This window comes from Ursus arctos, unplaced genomic scaffold (assembly GCF_023065955.2).
Source record: "Ursus arctos isolate Adak ecotype North America unplaced genomic scaffold, UrsArc2.0 scaffold_7, whole genome shotgun sequence".
Taxonomy (NCBI): Eukaryota; Metazoa; Chordata; class Mammalia; order Carnivora; family Ursidae; genus Ursus; species Ursus arctos.
In genome coordinates, this window is record NW_026623089.1 from 43,403,119 (window position 1) to 43,426,380 (window position 23,262).

Here is a 23,262-nt window from a genome sequence, read left to right on the forward strand (position 1 = left end):
TCCTCGCCTTCAGTTCTTTGGTGTATCTAGTCAGAGGTGGAATTATTGGACCATACGGTAAATCTATGTTTAAGTTTTTGACCAACAACCACACTGCTTTCCACAGTGACTGCACCATTATTCCTTCCGTGCTTTAAATGAGGAAAATAAGGCTCAGAGAGGTTAAATGACTGGCAAAGTTTTGTCTGCTTGGAAAATGGTAAAACCAGGACTCTCCTTTGTGTCTTGTGCTCCAAAGCCCCACTATAGCATGTTTATAAGCTACCCTGGCAAATAGTCAAGGCAAAGGGCAAATATTTTTTTTTTTGTTCAATTAGCTTTAAAAATAAAAATGAGGCGCCCTGCTCCTGTGTGGAGATCTACTTATGTGTACATTTCCACAGCTTCTTCTCTTTGAGCCTCTCTTCCCAGGCAAAGACTGGTACTTTTCTTGAGGATACAAAGAAGCCCAGCTGTTTAAATATTTATATAACAGTATTGCAAAATGTATGCCTAGCCAGGAAGCCTTTTTTGCATGTAGACATAATTAAACAGGCAGATGAGCCCATGAAATATTTAAGGCTCCTGTGTAAAGTCTTTAAGGAATCCTTTCTAAACCAATAAGAAGATGTGAGGAGAAGCTCCGTCCCCTGTGTAAGAAAGATCTGGAAGAATCTGAATGCTCATAGAAAGAGCTGCTGTGGCCACATCAGCATGAATTTGAGTACACATGGAGACCCAGAGGAATAACCCCCAGAGAGTTGGCCTCTCCTAAGGCTAGCAGAGAAACCTCCAGCCTCTGCTCCCCGGAGACCTGGGCTCATTTAGATTGTAAATAGCACATTGCATGGGTTCCGGGGAATGAATTGAATGAAATCACACTTAAAATTCAGTTTAACAAGATCTCACTGTTATGTCCTATTTTGGTCAAATGCTTCCAGTGCCATTGGCTCTCTCTTGGATGGTAATGGGGTCAAATTAAGATTAATTACATACTCATTTTTTGTTAAACGCTTCACTATAGACTGCTTACCTGCATTCAATTTAAAAATAGATGATAAAAATTGCTTTAATAAAAACGAAGCCCAGGATGCAGTAATAATAACAACAAAAAGTCTGAATAATAATGATTACTGTTATTGAACTCTGCAAATGTGCCTGGCACTATGGTAACTTCTTGTATGTAAGTTTCCATCTAGGTCCTCACCATGACACAGAAACCATTTTTATCCCAGTTTTTCTATGAGAAGACTGAGGCTCAAATTCACACAGAAAGTACTTGAATTTTATCTGAGCCCTGTAGTCTTGGAAAAACAGCAACAATTAAGAAATCTCCCTGCTTTTTGTGTTCCAGGAAATGGTTTACTGCAAAGCAACATCCTTTGCCTTGTGGGTTAGATTTGACTGTCAGGTGTCCTTCTTGTTTACCTATGACAAGGCCAGACACGGACTGTCCAGATTCCCATTCTTTGTCCTATAAATGATTAGCCAGCTGGATTGTTTATACTCACTGACCAGTATGGACAAAATACCTATTGTTGTGCCTAACTAACAAACTTAGTTAACTTTCCTCCTCCCCCTCCTTGAAGTTTGGCCTGCCCCCAAACTGAGCCAGCATACAGCCTCTCCTTAACAACCCCTCCCAGGAATGGATTCTCATGGTCGAACACTCTGATCATCTCTCAGATCATGCCACTGGCCACCTCTCATCCACACATCTCTCTTCCTCACACTCAGTGCTTCCTGTCCCACCTGACTCCTCCCTTTCCTGCCTGAGCTTGGAGATATTTACAGATCTCATGGTGGGATCCTTCTCCCTATTGAATAGTCTCTCCCCATTACTGCAGTAGTCCCTCCTGTAATACTCCTTCGGAATAGAATCTGTGTTTACCCAAGCCCAAATTTATTTTTATTTCATGAAAGTGTCATAATTTGGGGCGCCTGGGTGGCTCATTTGTTAAGCATCTGCCTTCGGCTCAGGGTGTGATCCTGGAGTCCTGGGATCGAGCCCCGCACTGGGCTCCCTGCTCCGCTGGGAGCCTGCTTCTTTCTCTCCCACTTCCCCTGCTTGTCTCTCTCTCTGTCAAATAAATAAAATCTTTTTTAAAAAAGTGTTGTAATTAAAAATTTGATTCAAAATATCAACACAACAATGAATAGTAATTAAAACTCTGGATAGCCTATGTAAAGAGTTTTCATCCCCAAAATCCAGTTCTTCCAGAACTCTGTGAATGTATCTATCACATTTGAGTTGCTTTCTCTCTTCTCCATTGCAATGTGAGCTCCTCAATGCCAGGCCCTTGGCTTTGAATCTACAACAAGAGGAAAGTATCTGCCAAAATATCTGTTTTCTGAAAGAATGTTTAGTAAATGTTAGAGTTACATGAGTGTGAGAATTATGGTGAGAATTTCTTTCTTTGGTTCTCAGGTCCATATTTCTATAATAAGCCCTAGACCTGAAGTGATCAGTTCTCAATTGCTCTCATGATGTTAAGTCAGTACTCAGAAGTACTCTCTGGATGCTGGTTAATTAGACCACAGCTACTAGATAAAGCAGGGTCCAGAATTGTGCCAGCTGTTGCTGCCAGCAAATCTAGGAGACCATTGTCACTGCTGGACCAGGAATCTGGCCAGTCTAAAGATATTCCTGTGATCCTGTGCCTCCATGGCATTGGAAAATGCTGTTACCAACTGTCATGCCCAAAGAACCAGGTTTGGTGTTTCTTTCTCTTAATGTCAGAATGCAGACTCCCCTGCCTGCCTCTGGCTGGAGAACTCCCCAACTGATGGCTTCATCCCCATGTTGTCTCCAAAGCTTAATGGTATAGCACCACTGTCCAGTGGACCAGAGAGGCCTGGGGATGGACAAAAAGGCTATGAGAGCAGAGGGGCATCATGGCTGAAGACGAGGATAAGATGTGTGGGTCCTTGGCAGGGGGTGTGGCATAATACCCAACAACCTGGGAAGGCCTAGACTCACCTGAGCCTGGTTAGCCGACAGGATAAGGGTTCAGTGAAGACCTCGAGAGCAGCAGGGGACAAGTGACCCTTTTGGTCTACCTTGTGCCCTGGGCACGTGTAGACCTTATTTTACCCTGGAAGAAAACAAAAAACAAAAAACAAAAAAAACCCTTGGGAAGGAGTGGGGGAGGGAGGGCACATTTCAGAGAGGAGAGAAAGACCCAATAGGGAATTAGGAAATTTTAACTTAGTTTATCAAAAAGAAAATGTTCTGAACTTTAAAGGAACTGAGACAACTTGAATCACATTCCAAACCCCACTTTTTATCAGCTGCAATGAGACCTGCAGCACAAGAAAATACTGTAGCTCACAGTGTATGCTTCTGAGTGGCTTGCCAGAGATCTGACATCAGCATGACAGTGTCTCTGCTTAGTATCACACATGAGGAAGCACTTAGGAGTGTATGTCTTGAAGAGGTGAGCAGAGGTGAACAGAGTCAGTGAAGCAAGGAAGGGAGGAAAGATCATTCCAGGTGGATAGAGAGTAAGCGTAAGGTCTCTGGGGAGGAGGGCACAGGGCACAGGTAAGGAGAAGGAAGAGGCCAGCATGTTCCAGAGGGAGAACAGGCACTGCTGAGTGTGTGCTTCTCAGTGTGCGGGGTGGAGAGCGGAGGACATGGGGGTGCGGTGACGTCAGAGCTCCTGGCAGAGAGCTGTTGTGCCAGAGCTCGAATTGACAGTTGTCCATGGTCAGACATTTGAATTTTCTTAAAAAGAACAAACAAGTAGATTTTGTATATATTTAAATAGAGACAATTTCTAATTTTCCAGCTGATTTGATACTTCAGTTTGCTTTTCCTGAACATGTCCATTGCTTTTTAATGTGACAATCATGCTAACTGAGGAAAATCATGGTGTGTCCTGAGAGTGTCTTCTAAAGTTAGGAGTGAACCACAGTCACTGACCTACTGCCCCTTACAAGCCGAAATGAATCTGACGGGGGCAAGGAGTGTGCAGGGAGCAGATCTAAGAGGCTGCTTTCCCTCTTTCCCCTTGTCGATCTGCAAGTGTGATAAAGTGTGGCCGAAAAACTCTAAAAATGTTTTTTTCACTCACTGTCCTGTGTTGACCCTCACAAATTCCTGGACACTGGTGATTTTCTAATATCCTATCATCTCTTGTGTCTGCTAGCAATTGCTTCTGATATGTTTCTTTCTGACCCACAAGCACTTCCTGGTAAGGACCCTCCATGCCTTTGGGCCTCCAGCCTTGACCTTCCTTCCCCACTGTCCTTCACCAGCTTCCTGTGCATTTCAGGGGGTAGCAGCCATAAAGCTTCCCAAGGAGCTTCTCAGTATGACAAAGGGGTGAAAACTAATTTATAGAATCATACATGGGAGATTCACAGCATCACACTAGGGCCCTGGCTTCCTATCTAGAATTACTTGTTGGATCAAGTAATGTTAATGAAAAGTTAGTCAAAGGTCCGCTCTCTCTGCCTCTCCCATTTCCACACACACGTGCATACGTGCACACACGTATACACGTGTGAACACATTGGTAGAATGATTGGTTTGAAGAGGACTATAATGGTTTGAAACTTTAGTCTCTAGGAATGGCCACGCCATCACGGTCCTCATAGCGAGTGCAGGGTAGTCTGTGCATCTTACCAATGTTGGCAATCAATCATGCTCAATACCAGATGGGGAAAGAGAGATTCAGGGAGACTAGCTTGATAGGAGGGAGCTGAGGGATAGAAGTCAAAGGGCCTGCTTCCTGTCTGTAGTGAGCCTCTCACAAATGGATGCTAGAAAGTCTGGCTACAGGAGAGAGAAGGTAAATTGAAGGACAACTCTGAAGGCACTGTAGATGAAAACGGGGAGGAAAAGTTCACCACGAAACAGGCAGCTAAGCTGAGGTCTTGGAAGGACCTGGCTTTAAGGGACCCACATACTACCCAGGAGGTCTTAGAGAACCAGGCATTCCCTTGGGGGGCTTTAGAGCCCAGCTGAGAGCTGCTCTGGAAGAGAAGAGGCATTGACAGATCTGGTAAAGGCAAACAAGAGGGGTCACAGATCCTTTTTGGTCTGAATCAAGTTTAACATTCTCCCTCCTTTTGCTTTTCTCTACGGGGATTCTCGAAGCACAAAGCATTCCAGTAACAATACACATTCACTTCTCAGCCTTGTGTGCTCAGTGGGACCTCCACAGCTTTCAAAATTGCAAAGAATTGAGAATACCCCCAAGCTTAATGGTCTGCACTGTAATTCCACGATGAATGTCGAGAACAACTGATAGCGAACAGCCGCAGTTCCACCCGGAAGGAGGGATTTTAACCAGTCAGAATGCAATGATACAATTCTCCGTCCATTTTTCAAGTTCCCAGCCAGTTCCATTTCAGAGCAAGAAGAACAATAATAAATAGTGAGCCTAAACAGGTTTACCCAGAGATCTTAATAAATAAAAGTTGGCTGCTTCAAAACATACCAATGCAGCTTTGGAGTTCGTTATGACAGACCGTTTGTTTTCATGAAATATAAGATGTGCATTAGAGACTTGAGACCGCTGAAGCCGGCAGAGAATCACTGTGGCTTAGCAGGCAGATTTATACGGATGGATTCAAACCCCAGCCCTACCCTTGGTGAGTTGTGTGACTTTGGAAAAATCATTTAATTTATTTATTCTTCAGTGCGTTGATTGGTAAAGTGGGCACAATGATGATACCCCTATCTTAGAATGGCTCTGCAAAGGACAGCCCATACCCTGTGTGAGGGACAAGTCACATTTACAGAGAAAGCTCATTCAAAGAATCTGTCCTGCTGAAGGTCTTTCCAACTGGAAATGGGATTTGAGTGGGCAGGCTGTAAGCGTGAAGTGGATGTCAGGGTTGGAAAGTTCTCTTGGCCAGACGAGAAAGAGTGCTGGGGGAAAAGCTCACGTGTTAGCTGGGGCTCTGCGTATGCCAGTGGGGCTGGAACCTTGAAGGAAGGAACAAAAGAAGTACAGATGATTCTTGGGGATAAAAGTTTGCATCTTAAAAGATAGACCATGATCATCCAGGGCCCGTGAGTCTTGGGTAGGAGTAAGCAGCGATAACGGTCAGGGAAGTTTTGTATGATGAGCCAGAGTGTTGGGGCACTTTGTTCATTATTGATCACTGTTCGAATTCGAGTAAGTCTTGTGCAAATACTAAGCTGTTACCTCTAGACTAAGGTTCCTCAGTCCCTTGAGTCAGAGATCTGCAGGCAAAGCAGTGCACTCAGGGGGCAGAGGTGGTGGGTGACATCAACTAGAGGAACAGACTCCTCTCCACATATTTGAAGTAGTCACCACAAGGCCATCACTCCTCTGGAGATTCTCTTTGGGGGGCTCAGATGTGGAGGTTCTGGACTGTATTCATCTGAAGCCACTTACTGTAGAGAAGTGGGAAGTTTCCAGTGAGGGTCTTAACTAGAATTGCACTGTATGCAGCCATTGAATCAACTCTGTTGTTGTCCTTCAATTCTAGAATGCTCTTCAGAGAAACACAACAAATTAGAGAACCACCCTCTACCTGCAGTAAACTTCCCAAATGGGAGTTGTGCTGACTTTTTTTTTTTTTTTTTCTGTTCTAGATTTCTGTAGATATTCCCACTGATAGACTGGTTAGTCAGTGCTGGAATGACTGTTTTGATAAGCATGATTTCAAAAGTCAACGGACTAACTTTGGTGCTAAACTGACCGCCTTCATAATTAGCCAGTTCAAGCAAAACTCACCTCCAACTTCCAACACATGAAAGATGGTGCTCTGTTACCTGTACTTTATCCCTCAGAAGTGTTAAACTCCTTCATTTTCCTCATTTTCTTTCCACATTCTGCTCTCCTGATTCTGGACGGTTGGTTGTTGAATTGATGGAGTCCCAGCTTCTGGGAAATCCAAATCTCCCCAGGAAAATAAAACCGGCGCTTTCCTAGCTGTTTCATTAGGGGAGTAAAAGTCACAGAAAGGTGTTGAAAAAGACCTGGACCTACCAGAAACGTCCAAAGATCAAGGTGCATTGCAAAAGGCATGGACTTGGTTCCCCAAATACTTGGAGATACTTCACCAGGTATTCTAGGGAGACTGGACTGAGAGAGACCAGCAGCCGAGGCATGTGGGAGGGACGCAAAGGTAAGGAACGAGAGAAGAAATCAGGAAGAAGCCGTAGAGCAGTCTGCTCTGAGGCCGAAGTGGGCTAAGTGATCCCTGGAGAAGCAAAGCCCTTCGGGTTTGTTTATCATGCCCACAGTTAGGGTAGCACAGATACTAGTTCTACTCCTTCTCCTTATGTGACTTGGCTATGAAACCAGGAGAAGTAAGGGTTCTGCCCTCTCTCACAGGAAAGGGCTTTAGAAAGTCACATGACCTGGATGGAGACAGAACGACACAGCCAGAACCATGCCATGGGCTCTGCCTCTGAGGCTAGAGCTCCCTGCAGAGTGGAATGAACTGATGATTGTATGAGGATGCTTGCTTGCTTCCTCCCGTTGTCTACAAAAGCCCTGGGTGCTTGAGCACCTCCCCTGCACGCCCAGCAGTGAAGACTTTCTTCACCTATTCCTGGCCCCTGCATTAATTCAAGGGGGTTTGGACCCACTTGCTACCCATGATCTTAATGGACGATGAACTCAACTGCTTTCCGTGTCCCTTCTGGCCACTGGGCATGTTTGGCTACTTGCTATTCCTGCACTCAGCTGCTAACATGATTCTCCAGGCCTTTATGCCAGGCTTCTCTCTGCTCTTCAGATGACACTCAGCCCTGGGATTCTCTGTCTGCCCTTGCCTAGACCTTGGGAGTGGAAACTTAGCGGATGTGCTATGGTCTGAAGGATAGATGAGGGAATGGCTCACAGCGAGCTCTCAACCTGAACAGTGAAGTCAGACTTCCTACCTTGAGTCCCAGCTCTGATACTCAGGGCTGTGACTTAACTTCCCTAAGCTGCAGTTTGCTCATCAATAACGTGGGGACAATAATACTTTTCCTCATATTATGAAATATGTTATTAGCACCATGCTAGGTACTTGTTAAAGACGCAATAAATGCTAGTCTGTTAGTAATATTACTTCATGATACTCTCTCTTCCTGCCGAAACTAAACCACAAAAATTAAGGTCTTGTGGATGCCACGTGGCCCAGGATCTATCTTTATCCTTCTGACCAACCATGTGTTCCCAGAAAAAGATTGTCTGAGGAACATCCGTGTCTGTATCTATTTGAATTTCCCCAGACAAGAGCCTGGAGGTACTTACTCCACTATAAACTATTCTGCTGAGGTCAGTGTAAATTTAGCTGCATCGATTCCCTGGTGATTCTGTAATTGCTGCCTACGAGATCGATCTTGATCACATAGGCGCGGTTTTGGAAAGCAAGTCTGCACATAATGCGGACACTTCCTCTGTTGCTGTCTGGGATGCCCGCGAAAGCTGCTTCTCCTTCCTCTGCCAAGGGAAGGTAGCCTTGCGTGCTTGCTCTTTTGGGAATGAGAATTACAGGCAGATCTCCACGCACAATAATAGAAAATAAGTTGGTGCTGTCCTTCCCCCTCATCCGCGGTGTAAGATGCTGTCAAATGAAAACATGAACAAATTGCAAGAAGAAAAAATTCAGTAAACAAAAAAATTACAAGTTTCATCATCTTGAAAGGCAATTATGAAACAAAACAAAGTAACTGCCTTGATCTCATTTGGTTCTAGGGGGAAATTGCAAAACAGAGGACAAGCAAGGCTTCACTTTTTCATGTAGGATACAGAGATCTTTGAGAGAGGGCAGACAAGACCCACCTGAAGCTACACTATGGATTTAGAAGGGCAGACATTTTGAGCCAGCAGTGCTCGTGTCAGGATGGAATACTTATCCCTCTGCTTTTTCAGTGTGGTAGTATCCTGTATGTTAGGACTTGTTTCCAGCAAATATATAGATCTTACACTTCCATCACTCAGCATAAATAGGTACATTACTTGAGAGGAGAGAGGGGTGTCTTTTGAAACCCAAGGGCAAGAATTCAGTACTGGTGGTTACACTTGATAGTATCTCTCTATATATCTTATTTCTCTCCTCTGCAGATCAGTTTTCTCCACTTCTAAGCCTATATAATTAAAAAAAGAAAAGTGGCCTACATTTTTGACTTACACGTTGGGTATCCAAAAAGGTAAAACTTCTTATTCAGCTCTAAACTTCAAAACTTAGAGATAAACTTCTGATTGGCCCACCTTGGGTCATGTGGCCCAATCAACTGTAGACAGGGGCAAGATTAGGGGCATGATCATAATGTGCAAAATGCCTACTAGGAATTCTCCATTGGGAATTAGGGAGGGAGGGAGGCTGCCAGGATGTAGTTAAAGTGATGTCACTGAACTGGGAAGATGTTCCAACAGCCATCTGCTATAACCACACTAGAGAACCAAGACACTCAAGTAGGGGCATTGTTCCAACAGTTTCGTTAAATCAGGTAATTTATACAGTCAAAATGGATGAGGTCAAGAAGAGCTTACAAGTACATGCAATTCTCTGTGTTGGTATTTGGTTCATTTTATTCTGCCATAAGAAAAATGAGCCTCAGGCACACTTTCCAGATTTTAATGTTCCGATCTCCAGGTCATCTGGAGAAATGACTTAGATGTGGGAAGGCATCTGTACCCAGAAGTACAATATGGTGAGGCCAAAATCTCTAAAGCTACTCTTCCTATAACTCTTGGAGTCTGCTGGTGGGTGCCTGTCCTTCTCACCTGGGTTCTCAGCTTTCCAAATGATCTCTCTTAACCCTCTGGGTATCAGGAACTGTTAGAGCATGGGATGCTCTAACCCTTTACTTTATTGCCCTGGGAAATTGAAATCTTAGGATCTGGTCCAAGTGCTTTCTCATCAGTCCCAGAGGTAGGATCACTACTGAGCAGCTAGCCTTGCTTCCATTAATTTTCAGTGGGCAAAGATGCCTCCCAAGTAAAAGGTACCCCTGCACGAGTGAAGCCTTCCTCAAGTCCGACTGCCCTAGCAGGCAAATGTGGAGGGGAGGACGGCTTCTAGAGTTCCTTCGCCCCTCACCTAATCATTCCACCCTGTAATCCTGTGAAAGGTTTCCCTGAGGAAAGAAAATAAGGACAGACCAGCTTTCACAGAACGAAGGGCATTGTAGTTCTGCACATGGTGGCTGACATTCAGCAGAGCAAGAGCCAAGAGGGGAAAGGGAAGAGTGGGGAGGAAGGTAGGTTTAATGTCATCTAACAACCCCAGGTCTCCCGCTGTTTATCAGAATATAACTTGAACAAAATATTTAGAGTTACATAAAAGTTAACAGCAAAATTATAGTGAACCATTTAAATTTTGGCTTGGGGCACCTGGGTGCCAAAGTCGGGTGTCATGATCTCAGGGTCCTGGGATCGAGCCCCACATTGGGCTCAGCTCAAACTCTGAGATTCTCTCCCTCTCCCTCTGCCCCTACTGCTCATGCATGCTCACTTTCTCTCTTCAATCAGTCAATCTTTAAAAGTGAATAAACTTTGGCTTAAGTTGTTTTTCCTTTAAAAAAACTTGAAATACACACACACACACACACACACACTCACACTCTGCACAAGGCACAAGTGTAAAGCTAGATCATTTCCTTTTTTAAATTTCAGATTTATCATGAGAGTGAAAGGTTGAAGTGATATAAAAATTAAGGTCAGCTGGTTTAATTTTCATAAATTAAAGCTTCTGTGCCCCTCTCCATCATTTTCCCTCCAAAAGTAATCACCATCGTGACTTCTGACACCATTGGATGGTTTTGTATGTTGCAGGAAGTTTTGCAATATGTACCCTCTTATGTCTGGTTTCTTTTGCTCAAATTATCCAGGACTTATCCATGTTCACGTATTTGGTGTGTGAGGCTTATTTTCAATTCTCTGGAACACCGTATTAGATGAATATGACACAACAGATCGATGCATTCGAGTGTTGATGGCTATTTGCATTGTTGGGATTATGAGATTATCAGGAACAATGCTGCCGCCAATGTTCTTGCAAATGTCTTTCTGTGAAAAATACATACGGAATATACTGAGGAGTAGAATTACAGTGTCAGAGTATATATGTAAGATGAGCTTTAGTAGATATTGTCAGTATACTTAAGTGGTTGTACCAACATATATTATCAACAGAAAACTATGAAAGTTTCCATTGCTCCATGCTTCCCCAACAAATGTTATTTTTAGTATTTTTTTGAATTGCCGATTGTGGCATTTTATATTGCTTTTTAAAAATTTGCATGTGTTTGATGATTGATGAGCTGAAGACTGTTTCAAATGTTTATTGGACATTTGGATCTTAATTGCCAGTTCAAGTAGTTGATTCAGTTTTCTATTGGGATCTTATGGTTTTGGTGAGCCCTCTGCACATAAATATTTTGTCAGTGATGTACACTGCAAATATCTTCACTCTTGCAATGACTTGACTTCTGACTCTTAATTGTGCCTATTGATGAATATAATGCTTGATTTTAATGCAGTTCAATTTTACAGTCTTATATTTATTAACCTTTTGTATCCTTTTTAAGAAATCTTTCTCATATCAAGTTCATGAATATATTTTCTTTACTGCTTTACCTTTCACATTTGGATCTATAATCCACCTGTAATTAACTTTTGCATATGATGTGGCTTAGGGATAAATATTTTTATACCACTATCCAATGGACTCTTTATTGACAGAGAATATCCTTTCTCCTTTGCTGTGAGGTCATCATTGTCATAAATCAAGTGAATGTCTATATGTGGATCTCTTTCTGAGCTTTTATTCTGTTTTATTTTTATCTTCCTGATGCCAGTACCATACTATCTGAAGCTTTATAGCTTTACAAAAATCTTGATATCCAGAAGTATAGTTTCTCTAATTTTCTTCTTCCTTAATGTCCAGATATGTGGAGATTCCAGTTTTTTTGTTATCAGTGTCTAGCTTAATCCCACTGTGCTTAGAGAATATGCAATGAATATATTCTGAATGATTTAAAACTTTTTGAATTTCCTTATGATCCAGTGTTAGTCAATATTAGTAAATATTCATACTCGAAACGAATATTTACTCATGTACTGCTTTTTGTAGTGTGGTGTGCTTATCAATTAGGTCAAGTTCAAAAGAACTTTCTGTATTCTTTTCCATAGGCTTGTTAATATTTTGTCTTCTTATTATATCAGTTTCTGAGGGAGATATGTTTATGTCCGCCGCAATAATTGGAGATTTGCTTATTGCTCCTTTTATTGTGTTAATTTGTGCTTTAAGGAATTGGAACCAATATCCCTAGGCGCACACAGATTTAGAATTGAGAAATCATCTTTGTGGGTTTAACTCTTTTATCATTATGAAACTGACTTCTCTTTAGCTCTAGTGATAGTTTTTGTTTTTATATCAAATTTTATAAAAATTAGTATAGTTATATCTGATATTTTTTGCTTTTTGCATTTATACATTTTTAACCAATTACTCCCATTTTTGTTCCAAAGTTTAAAACTTATCTCTTTTGGGGCGCCTGGGTGGCTTAGTCGGTTAAGTGTCTGCCTTCTGCTCAGGTCATGATCTTGGGGTCCTGGAATCTAGCCCTGTGTCCAGCTCTCTGCTCAGCAGGGAGTCTGCTTCTCCCTCTCCCTCTGCTCCTCCCACCACTGTTCATGTACTCTTTCTCATAGAAATAAAATCTTTAAAAAATATCTCTTTTAAGTTACAGTTTTTAATCATCTCACCATTTTTTTCTTTTAATTGTTTAGTTTCCTTAAATTCATGGTATGTTAAGTTTTAAATCTATCATTTTTATATGTGCTTTCAATTTGACACAGCTAGTCAACTTTCCTTATATTACTCTTGTATTTTTTAGTGATCAAGTTCTTTTTATTGTATGTTCTTTTCCTTTAGATATTCCTTTATTAAATAGCCATTTACTATCTTGTTAGTAGTTAGCTAAGATGGTACAAAACTTAAATTACTTAAGCCTAACAAGAATTAGTTTCTTTTTACCACTTCCCAGATAATGGAAAGTTGCTAAAACATTTTTATTTCATTTAAAGTGCCCACCATTCTGTGTTATTGTTATCATATTTGTTAATTTGGCGTATCATTTAAGACCTCTAAAATATTGTTACTATAGTTTTATAAGACTAATACTCATTTAGTGTTACTATCATATAAAACCACTCATCGTTCATCATTTCTTTCTGATTTCCATGGGTTCATCTGGGATTATTGTCCTTCTTCCATGAAAACTCTCCCTAGTATTTTTGAAATGGTAGTTTGCTAGAAATTAATTCTCTTTCTTTCTCTGCCTGCAAATAGCTTTACTTCACTTTCTGTTTAAAGGGATATCTGGCAGTTAGATTTCTTTAGCCCTTCATAGATTTCTTTCCACTGTCTTCTGGCTTCTTTTGAGAAGTCACACACAGTCTTATTTTTTTTTTTTTCTATTTGAAATGTCTAGTGCTCCTAAGAAATAATGGCAGTGTTGCTGAGCCAAAGCATGTAGGATCTTAGAAACCTCAGGAAATTTTTGTATTGCTACAAGGTGGTACAGGAGTCTTGGAATGTTTATATGTGCTCAAGAGAGTTCAGAAGTACTAGAAAGCGCCTCTGTAACTACAAGATCCTTGAATATCAAACCAAGGATCACTTCTTCAAGAGTATACATGGCTTGTCAACGAAAGACCTCCTAAGAGATGCCATGATGCACATTCTGGAGTAAATATCTCCCCTACACCCCCCAACCTGAACTACCATATAGATACTACTCCAGAGAAAGCAGGTAGTAGAGACCTCAAATCCAGACTAAGATTTTATCACCCCAGAATATATATACATATATATATATATATAAAATGTGTGTGTGTGTATGCACAGTATAAGAACAACTTTTGGGAAAATGTTTAGTAAATACAAACTGTTGTCTACAATTCTGGGCAAAAAGAAATTTTTTCATATATAAGGATATAAATTATAAATGTATATATGTAAATATGTATCCATATGTGTGTACACACACACACACACATATGTATTTCCATATATATATATATGTGTGTGTGTGTGTGTGTGTGTGTATTTTCCCCAAAAGTTATTCTTCCCCCATTTTGAAGTTTCAACAAAACTTATTAGAACTAGACAATTATAAAAATGTTCCTTTTATTAAGAGAAAAGAATGTTTAAAAGACAAAATCAAAATGGTTGCATAGTTTATAAATGGTTTTTAGATGTATTATTCTCTTAACTAAGAGTAAAGAGCTAAGAGACTGTCAAAGGACAGTCTCAAGGACTAAGTGCAGACTCTCTCAAATTCATGTCATAGAGTCATGACATGTCTAGGTGGACTCCAACAAGGACTTTCTTGCTCTGTTGCTTGCTGTCCAAATAGCCCTTAGTAAGTCCTTATCCATCATAAACTTTGCCAGATGCTTTTCATTAGATATTCCTGTACTTACTTACCTGTTCAGTGAATAGTTTCTCTTCCTTTCCTACCCTCTTCTATATTGATGACTTTGAGGAATCTGTACATTTTCCCCTCCAGTTCTATTGTCCACCCATTTCCTTCTCTGAGGTCCAGGGGCTCACCTGTATAGACTGCATCAGTGTCTTTAAATGGTTAACACCAAGTGGAGCAGAGGTTAGCAGCCTCCCAAACTGCAGATACATGTAGTGATTGTAAGCCACTAAGTTTTGGGGTGGTTTGCCACTCCGTATTCGATAACTGGAACACTCTTCTACTTGCTACTATAGTAACTTGCACTCTGACTTCCTGCATGCTCATCTGTTAACTTGTAAGAAGGAAGAATATATCCTGGCACAGGTCCTGAAGCATTAAGCCACATAAAACTCCATACTAATAATCCTGGGGAACCCAGTCCTGGTCTGCCAGGAGTCTGATGTGAAGACAAGGCAGGAACAAAAGATCACGGCCAGGAGAGCCAGGACCAAGGAGATCCGGGCTGGAGGACCAGGACAAGGTGACCAGTTGAGAGCCGGGATGATTTGTAGGTTTTGTTTTCTATGTATTCAGTGCGTGCATAAAGTTGGACATGGCTGCTTACAGGAGTTGGGCAGGGCTAGCCAGGAGGAGAAGCAGGTGTGTGAAGAGTGACGTGTTGGCATTATTATGTGTGCGCTGACCTCGAGGCATGGCCCGGTTCTGAAGTATGGAGCAAATTCTTCTGCATAATTTCCCTACATTGACCTACATTTGTGCTCCAACAGCTGTTTAAAAAACTGCCGCTCTCCAAAATAAATGATGTTGTTAACGGGGATTGCAGCCATTTAGGCTCTTCAATGAAACCGAAGTTGTGCCTTTAAAAGCAATGTGCATTCCTTTCCGACAGCATGCTTGTTTAAAATCTTAATCACGGTTCTTTACGGTGGACAGCAAATGATGCATGTGACCTGTTGGCTAATATTAACCTTGTATCTCATGTCATCATAATAAAATACTGTCTTGGACACTGTCAGGAAATGAAAGGCGGCCATAATGCTTATCAGCCACTGTAAATGAATCATGACTAAAAACAACAAGTATGAATATAATGGAAATTTTCTATAGAATTAAATTGTGGGAAAAGAGTTAATCTTCCTTTGACAATTTTATACTGCCTGCAAGCATATGGCCCCGTTACTACCTATGCTGTGGGAGCAATGGCTGAAGTGCCATTTGCCAAACTGGTGTCTTAAGTGATAGATAACTCCACAAATATATAAAAAGAGATAAAGAAGAACATCAGAAAGTTAATGATCCTTGTCATTCGACAGTAAGGAACAATGTTGTCTTCTCACTTTCCATGGAGAGCTTTGTCCCCCAGATAGAAATCTGGCTGTCTTTAAAACAACGGGCAATGAGAAGCACGAACCGGTGTTAGCAAGCCTGACCTCCTGCCACTCAAATACAGCCAAGAGTGAGGGAAGAACCTGAAGAAAAAGACGGAGAGGGAACAAAGAGAGACAGAAGAACATGGGAAGGGAAAGTAAGAGGAACAGAGTGAACAAGAGCTGGAGCCTGTCCTGTGGAGAGGTGCCGTGCAGTGGGATGGAAAACGGTATGTTTTTTTATTCAGGGAGTCAGGCTCTTGAATCTGATCTTACTTTTTACCAGTGGAGTAACCTTGGGCAAGTCACTTCAACCCTGTGATCCTGATTTCTGTTCCTGCAGAACAGGGTTAATGACCTCTTGCATGGTTGATGTGAGACAAGCAGACAGAGCAGTGCCTTAACTCAAATGTGAACTGAATAGTCATTGGCTGCCTTCCTCTGTTTCCCAACGTGTGGTTTCTCTAGACTGTTGACATTTGAGAAGAAAAACAAGCTAGCCAAGATGACTAGTGTTTTCAGCCAAGGCTCAGAAGTGAAGATATTGCCTGGATCTCTCTAGCAGCAGTCTCCCCTGTGGAGAGCCTTCCTTCTGAGAAGACTCTGCAGATATCTCTGGAAGGGAAGGTATATCATCCTTTCATCCAGTGGCAGCCAACCTAGTCCAACATCTGGCCCATCAGATTGGATTGGCTTTTTTCTCAGACAGCTGAGGGATTTGCCTAATTTCTATTTCATACTGGGCCATGTCAGTGCAGCTTAAGAAAGAGTGTAGACAGATTTTCTGCTTACATGTATTATACAGAGTTTCTCAGGATCACAGTCCAAATATTGAAATACTATTCACTAGGAACTAATATTTTTAATAAGCTGAGTCCTGGACTGGTTCTCTTTGACTGCAAACTCTGGATATCAGGGTGATTGCTAATAGGCTTCTCTGTGGTGGAGATTCAGTCCTATCTTCAAGAGTGCAGGAGTTGGGGGCACTTGGATGGCTCATTCAGTTAGGTGTCTGACTCTTGATTTCCGCTCAGGTCATGATCTCAGGGTCAGGAGATGGAGTCCCGCATCAGGCTCTGTGCTGAGCGGGGTGTCAGCTTGAGATTCTCTCCCTCTGCCTCCCCCCCGTTGGCTCTCACACTCTCTCAAATAAATAAAAAAAAAAATCTATTAAAAAAAGAGTGGAGGAGCTGTAGGATTTTAAATGTCATGGACAATTCTTTTCCATCATCAGCAATCCACTTGGCCTGAAGGTAATGAAGGCTTGCTGCACTCACATGATCCCAAGGTCCTAATCTGGAGTCCCCAAGTCAGGTGAGCATTCCCTGGCCCACATTCATGACTCCCTCTTTAGCTCTGTCCCCAGCCAGGCTGTGAGCTTTGTGAGGGCCAAGTCTCTGATTTGTTCTCTCCATAGGATGTTTGTCAGTTTATCAAGTAATTAGACCCCCAAAGGAAATAACATTACAATGCCATTTTGCTGAGTAAATGCTGGCCTTCTGATTCTTGCACAGAACTATTACCTACATGGATTAGATTTGCCATGAGACAAGAGTGCTTCGTGTCAGAAAGAGAGAAGTGAATTGTCCTCAATTTCGGAAAGGAAAGGGAGCAGAGAAAAGGAACTTTTTATTGAGCATCTGGTATATGCCAGTGAGGCAGGAACTTCAAATAAGTTATTTCATTAAATCCTCGCAATAGTACTAGGGTTATATGGTTGAAACTAGAGATTAGGCTAGAAATAGAGATAAAAATACAGGTAAAAATGAAATTGTGCCTTGAGTCTCCAGAAGGTGATAGCTGTTTCTTTAGAATGGCCTGATATTACACAGAGCAAGTGTAGGCCTAACGTGCACAGACCTCACATCCCACGCAGGACTTTGGTCCTGGCCGGGAGTGAGCCTTGCTCACTTCTTTTAAGAGATGAAGAATTAGGTCTGGTCGTTGAAGCTGCCTAGCCCTCCTGCCCTGCTTATTCATGGTCTTAAGACTCATTTCTTGTCATTCTTACAGATTAACAGGAGGCGGGGCTCAGATTGAAAAAGAACCTCATGTATTTTGTTTCTGTTGTGTGAATAGTCACCAAACCTTCTAAGAAGTGAGAAAAAGAAAGCAATTCATTTTCCAAGAGCTGAGGGATATAGTACTATGCATTAGGCATGAAATGCCACCGGCAACATCAGCCCTTTCCTCTGCTTCCCTAAATACATATTTTTCAAAGACCAGCAACCCTGGAAACAGGTTGCACTGCTGAATACTGTACCGACTTAGAAAAAAATCTCAGACGCCATATTGGGCAGTTGTAACAGGCGGCTTTTAATGCCGAGTCTACCTTTGCACCATGTGTGCTGGGTACTGAGCGCAACACGTTGATGTCACTGTAAGGCAACTAAACAGGAAGAGAGTTGGCTTTGCAGTCAGGTGGCCCTGGGCTCATCTAGTGGCTTAAACACTTACTAACTCTGACCTCAGGCAAAGTTCTCCTGTAAAAAGAGCAAATGTCAGCTACTCCACAGATGAGCTGGGAAGATGAAATGGCATAACTTGTGTTAAACGGCTGGAGCAGTATGTGGCTAGGTAATTTGTGTTGTGTTGTTTTGCTTGTGTTTGTTTGCCTTTCAAGTTGAGGATTTTGATTGGATCGATGAAGCAGTTCTGTTCATACTGTGAACTTGTGTTGTTAGAACGCCGAAGGTAGCTGAAAAATAAAAAAAAAATAAAAAGGAAGAATTATTATCACACAACGTATGGTATAGAATCGGAGAAAAACAAAGTGCCTGGTTATTGCTGCTTTCCGTAAACTGAACGATTCAGTAAACAACTTTAATGAAAGGAAAAAGGTTTTCCTCTCTCTCTCTCTCTCTCTTTTTTCCCCCCAGAGTTAAAAAACAGGGAGACTTTGTTTTCAGGGCAAGAAAGAAAGGATGTCAGGTGGAAATAGAGAAGAAATTGAAAAAAGAGATTAAAAATATAGAGAAAACTGAATTTGCATTTTGAGTGTCCCGGATGTGACAGTTGCTCATTCAGAAGGGCATGATGGCTGCAGAGATCATGGTGCGTAGGATGGGCCTGATACCCATGGACCTCACATCACAGGCTTGCTTTCAGCCTTGCCCACTGAAGGCCAAGAATCTCATGCCCAGGAGTCCTCACCAGGCTCTCCCTGCCTGCTCTGTGGTTCTGAGGACATCTGTCCGAAAGCCCAGACTCAGTCTCCTGCTGCTTTCTCACTACCTGAAGTCACAGGATAGTGGTAGCCATAGCAACACCTTCGGTATTGCTAACCTGGGGTTATAAACTCTAAGGTAGGAAACGGGAGACAGGCATATTGAGCCAAAAGAAATCTAAGGGAAAAAAATGACTTCAAACGCACTCCTCCCCTCAACTCCAGACCTCAATAGATTATAAATCGGCAGCAAGGAGGAAAGGGGAGGGAACGGTGTTTATTTAACGTCTCTTGTGTACCAGATCCTGTGCTAGGGGTTCACCTTGATTTTTAATGCATACAGAAAATAATCTAGTGAGGAAGGTGTAATTATTAACCTCCATTACTTACAAACAGAAACAACAAGCTGTTAGGTAAGTCGCCTAAGGGTACACATTTTGTTAAGTGGTAAAAACAGAATTTATGCCAGCTCCATCGGATTCTGTCTGTACCTTAAGTCTGGTCTCCAGTTCATGCACATGTCATGTCCACTGTGACATTTCATTTTACCAACTGCCATTCCTCCACCCAGGTGAAGGAATCCCTCCTCAGTGAGCTCTCTGTCCCTGTCTGCTCCCCTTTTAAGACCTAGTCTGGACCACTCTCGTGTCATGGCCAAACTAGTCCCATGCCCGAGAGGGAGTATAAGAGCCCCCTACTTGGTCCTGTGATGAATATCTAAGGGCATCCATATCCAGTGAGCACAAATTAAAAAAAAAAAAATCATTATATATGAGGAAAAGAAAGGGAGACTCAAGCGCTTGATACAAGTTGACAGCCAAAATGCCAGAGTTAAAATTGAGTGTCAACTTTTGGCTTAATTTTGGTAAGGGTCCAGATAGCACTGCTGGGAAGTGAGAAAGACCATAAGAAGCAACAAACAGGGAGATATGTAGTGACTCCTCCTTCACGTCTTCCCCTTTCTTACCAAAATACTGGATTTCAGTATCTGTAGACCTCTAGAATGAAACTGTTCTATGCAGTGGGGCTCTAGGACATTTTGATCTTTTTTGTGTTATTCTGAATTCCCTTAACTGTAGATAAATGTTAAAAGAACAAAATATTGAATTTTTACTAAAATAAAATATGGCGTGCATACACCCACACACCCACACAGGGAAATGTTCAGCAGACCAGACACATGATTAGTGTCAGTTTAAATAGGTGGCCAGAAGGGCTTGACTGGTATTTTAATGAGTTGGTACTGAGCTCCTCATTAACATTGGCCACACTGATGTGCTTGCAATGTGATTTAATTGCAGGACCTGGAGAGATGAAGGCTGACTCTGGAACTTGGCACGTTCAGAATCTCCTTTTGCTGTGGGCCCCTGTATGAGGCAGGTGAGATTTCTGTATTCTTCACTTCAGAAATACCTGTTCCGGTACAAAACAAAGCCCAGGACCAAAGGTACTTCTTGTTTTGGGGGGTCAGTGGGAGCTTCAGTTGGAGAACATTTGCACCATGTAGCTCTAGTAAAGGAAAAAAAAAAACCATACTCAACATATGTTGTCTCCATCGTGTTCTAAAATCAAATGTCAAAATGTCAAGTGCCGTCTTTCCGTCAGTATGAAACGAGGGAATGTCACACCCGTGACGCTTGCTGTCTGTGCCCCAGCCACTCTGCTTAAGGAGATGCTACTAAACAACAAACAGGCAAAATGAAAAAATCCATCATGAGAATCAATGAGGGAACACGGTCAACTATACTCAGTTATGCTAAGTATTTGATCAGTTCTTAGTATTCTCAGTTCTGCTTAGTATCAGTAATTGTTTCTGACCTTGAAATTCCAACTTTTCAGTGTTTCACCTTTTCCCCCCATCCATGTCATTTTTATCCTACCCTGTGATATTGGGAATAACTTTATTTAAAAATTAACGTCATAGGCGTTGTGTTAAAGGCAGTGTCGAATCCTTACATTTGCCTTCATGGACTCTGTGGCTCTCATCATGATCTCTCTGGTTTCTGGAGCCCTAACTCCTCCCTCACGCCAGCAGAGCTCCACAGCACTTTTGATGGGACGTTTGCAAATAGCAGTGGCTCCATAGGACTGCCGCCTAGAGACTGCAATGCTGAACTCTCCTTTCCTCAATCATTTGCTCCTCTTTCCACCCAGTATTGTCTCCTGCTATCTTTCCACACTGGATATGAAGACGAACATGGCAGCTTTAACCTGAAGTAAATACCTTTTAGTGAATGTCCTTGCACTTTAGAGTCTGGAATTAAAGAATATTAAGGAAGAGTTTGGAGGGAGCTATTCAGGGGTCAGAACTCCACAGCCAGAGTTTAGACCCAGTGGTAAAATAGGAACAGCAGGGAGACATAGGTACAGATTAGGAATCAGAGCAAAATCCAGCTGCCTGGGGAGGTCGCATACAGTGGAGACTTCGTGGACAGCACACAGAGAACAATTGGTATATACATCCATGGCAGGTTCCAGCAATATTCTGCAATCCGTTTGACCCAGACAGAATGAAACATGAACAGGCATGTATCCCTTAATGGGCTTAAGGGATACATGTGCAAGTAATCAGCGCATTGCATCTCAGCTTCTAATTAACCCCTTTAGCCACGTCTGTGAAAATGGATTTGGGATCTTTGAATATTCTTCCTTTGCTAGTAAACACATGCTAAATTTTGACAGTAGAGGGTGACAGAGAGTGACTGCAGGGGAAAGAAAGGAGTTTTGCTTCCTGGTTCCAGGGTGCTCCTTGGGTCGACTCCTGTGGAGTGTGTGGCTTCTCCAGATCTGGCTCCTGTCCCTCACAGGACGTCCCCAGCTGTGGGTGCAGTCTCTCCAGCATCCGAGTCCTGCAGTATACAGCAGACAGCAACACTTGAGCTCCTTCTCAAGTGCTCCTCAAGTAGTTATGTAGAAGAGTGCCTCTAAAGAGACACCTCCCTATGAACAGTTTTCTGAAAAGTTTTGGAGGGTAGAATTCCAGAAAGTTCTTTAGATATGTCACCATGTGATTTGCCTACCCTTCAGTGAGCTGTGGCTGTGCCTCCCCAATGAAAGAGAAGTAAGATACTTTTATTCTCCACCATCTCTCCTTTAAGACAAAAAAACTCAGATACTTGAGTTCAGTCTCATAATGTGATTCAAAATTTGAATGGAAATACAGTAAAAGCTATTTGATTTTTCTGTATGGGATCAAGTCATGGCATTTACTTTTGAGAAAAAAAAAACAACAACAACTACGGAAGTGTGCAAGAGAATAGAATCCCAGAATATCTGAGCTAGAAGGAGATCATTTATTCCAATGACTTCATTTTGTAACGAGGAACTGAATGAACTGGCTTTTACCAGGATGAAATGAGGTCAAGGCCTCTAAACTCATCCTGCACTCTTTAGGGAGGTTACTTCAATTCCCTAAGTATTTCTAAAATGCAGCCAGGAGTAAGAACCATAGATCTAGATGGAAAAGTCAAACAGTTCACAGGAGTTGAAAAGGTGTATGTTCAAAGGATTTCCCATTTCCTTCAGGTCCACTCCACCTAGTGCTGACTTCTTTATATGAGCCACTTTCCCTAGGCTTCGCTGATCAGGAGCTATCCTCGGGAAGAAGATTATAGTGATGATAATGAAGAGTAATCTTTGATGCCTACCTTGTCATCAAAATCACTAGGACTCCGACCCCCCCACTCCCTCCTCATCATCTGTAGTCTCCCAGGGTGACCCCGTCAGCTCCTGAGCAGCAACGACACCTGTGCCTCACCCTCACTATGATTAGCACCTTCTTTCCCTTCGTTGCACCAAGGCTCACAGTAGAGTCTCTGATTATTGTGTGGATGTCACGTTCACAGCCATATCAGCGGTTTCTGTTCTGGTCTCACGGCTCAAGCGCATTGGTATTTTCCTAGCAGGTCTTGGTTCTACTCTAGTTGTCTCCATGCTGAACTAGGGAAAATGGGCTTCTTTGGCTGGTGTTAAGTTCCTTTATTTGGAAATTGACTCCGAAGCTTCTAAACACCTTCTTATTTGATTCCATGCCCTGTGCCTCAGTGGTCCAGTTTTTTAACTTTAAACTTTAGTATAATTTAAAAGGTACTTTTAGGGGCGCCTGGGCGGCTCAGTTGGTTAAGCGTCCAACTCTTGATTTCGGCTCAGGTCGTGATCTCAGGGTTGTGCGATTGAGCCCCGTGTTGGGCTCTGTGTTGGATGTGGAGCCTGCTTGGGATTCTCTCACTCGCTCGCTCTGTCTCTCAAAAAAAATAAAAATAAAAGCTACTTTTAGATTGACATATTTTACTAGGCCAAGTCAAGACATAGAGAAAAAAACGGTATTTAATATTACC

At 42.2% G+C, this 23,262-nt stretch overlaps 1 long non-coding RNA gene across 1 annotated transcript in view; it reads left to right on the top strand.

Annotated features, from left to right (window-relative positions):
• LOC130543018 (uncharacterized) overlaps window positions 1-22,071 on the top strand; it is a 296,432-nt gene extending 274,361 nt beyond the window's left edge. Inside the window, exon 2 of the long non-coding RNA XR_008958017.1 lies at window positions 20,227-22,071. This is a non-coding gene — a long non-coding RNA (uncharacterized LOC130543018). The remainder of the gene's footprint in view (window positions 1-20,226) is intronic.
• The last annotated feature ends 1,191 nt before the right edge of the window (window positions 22,072-23,262 follow it).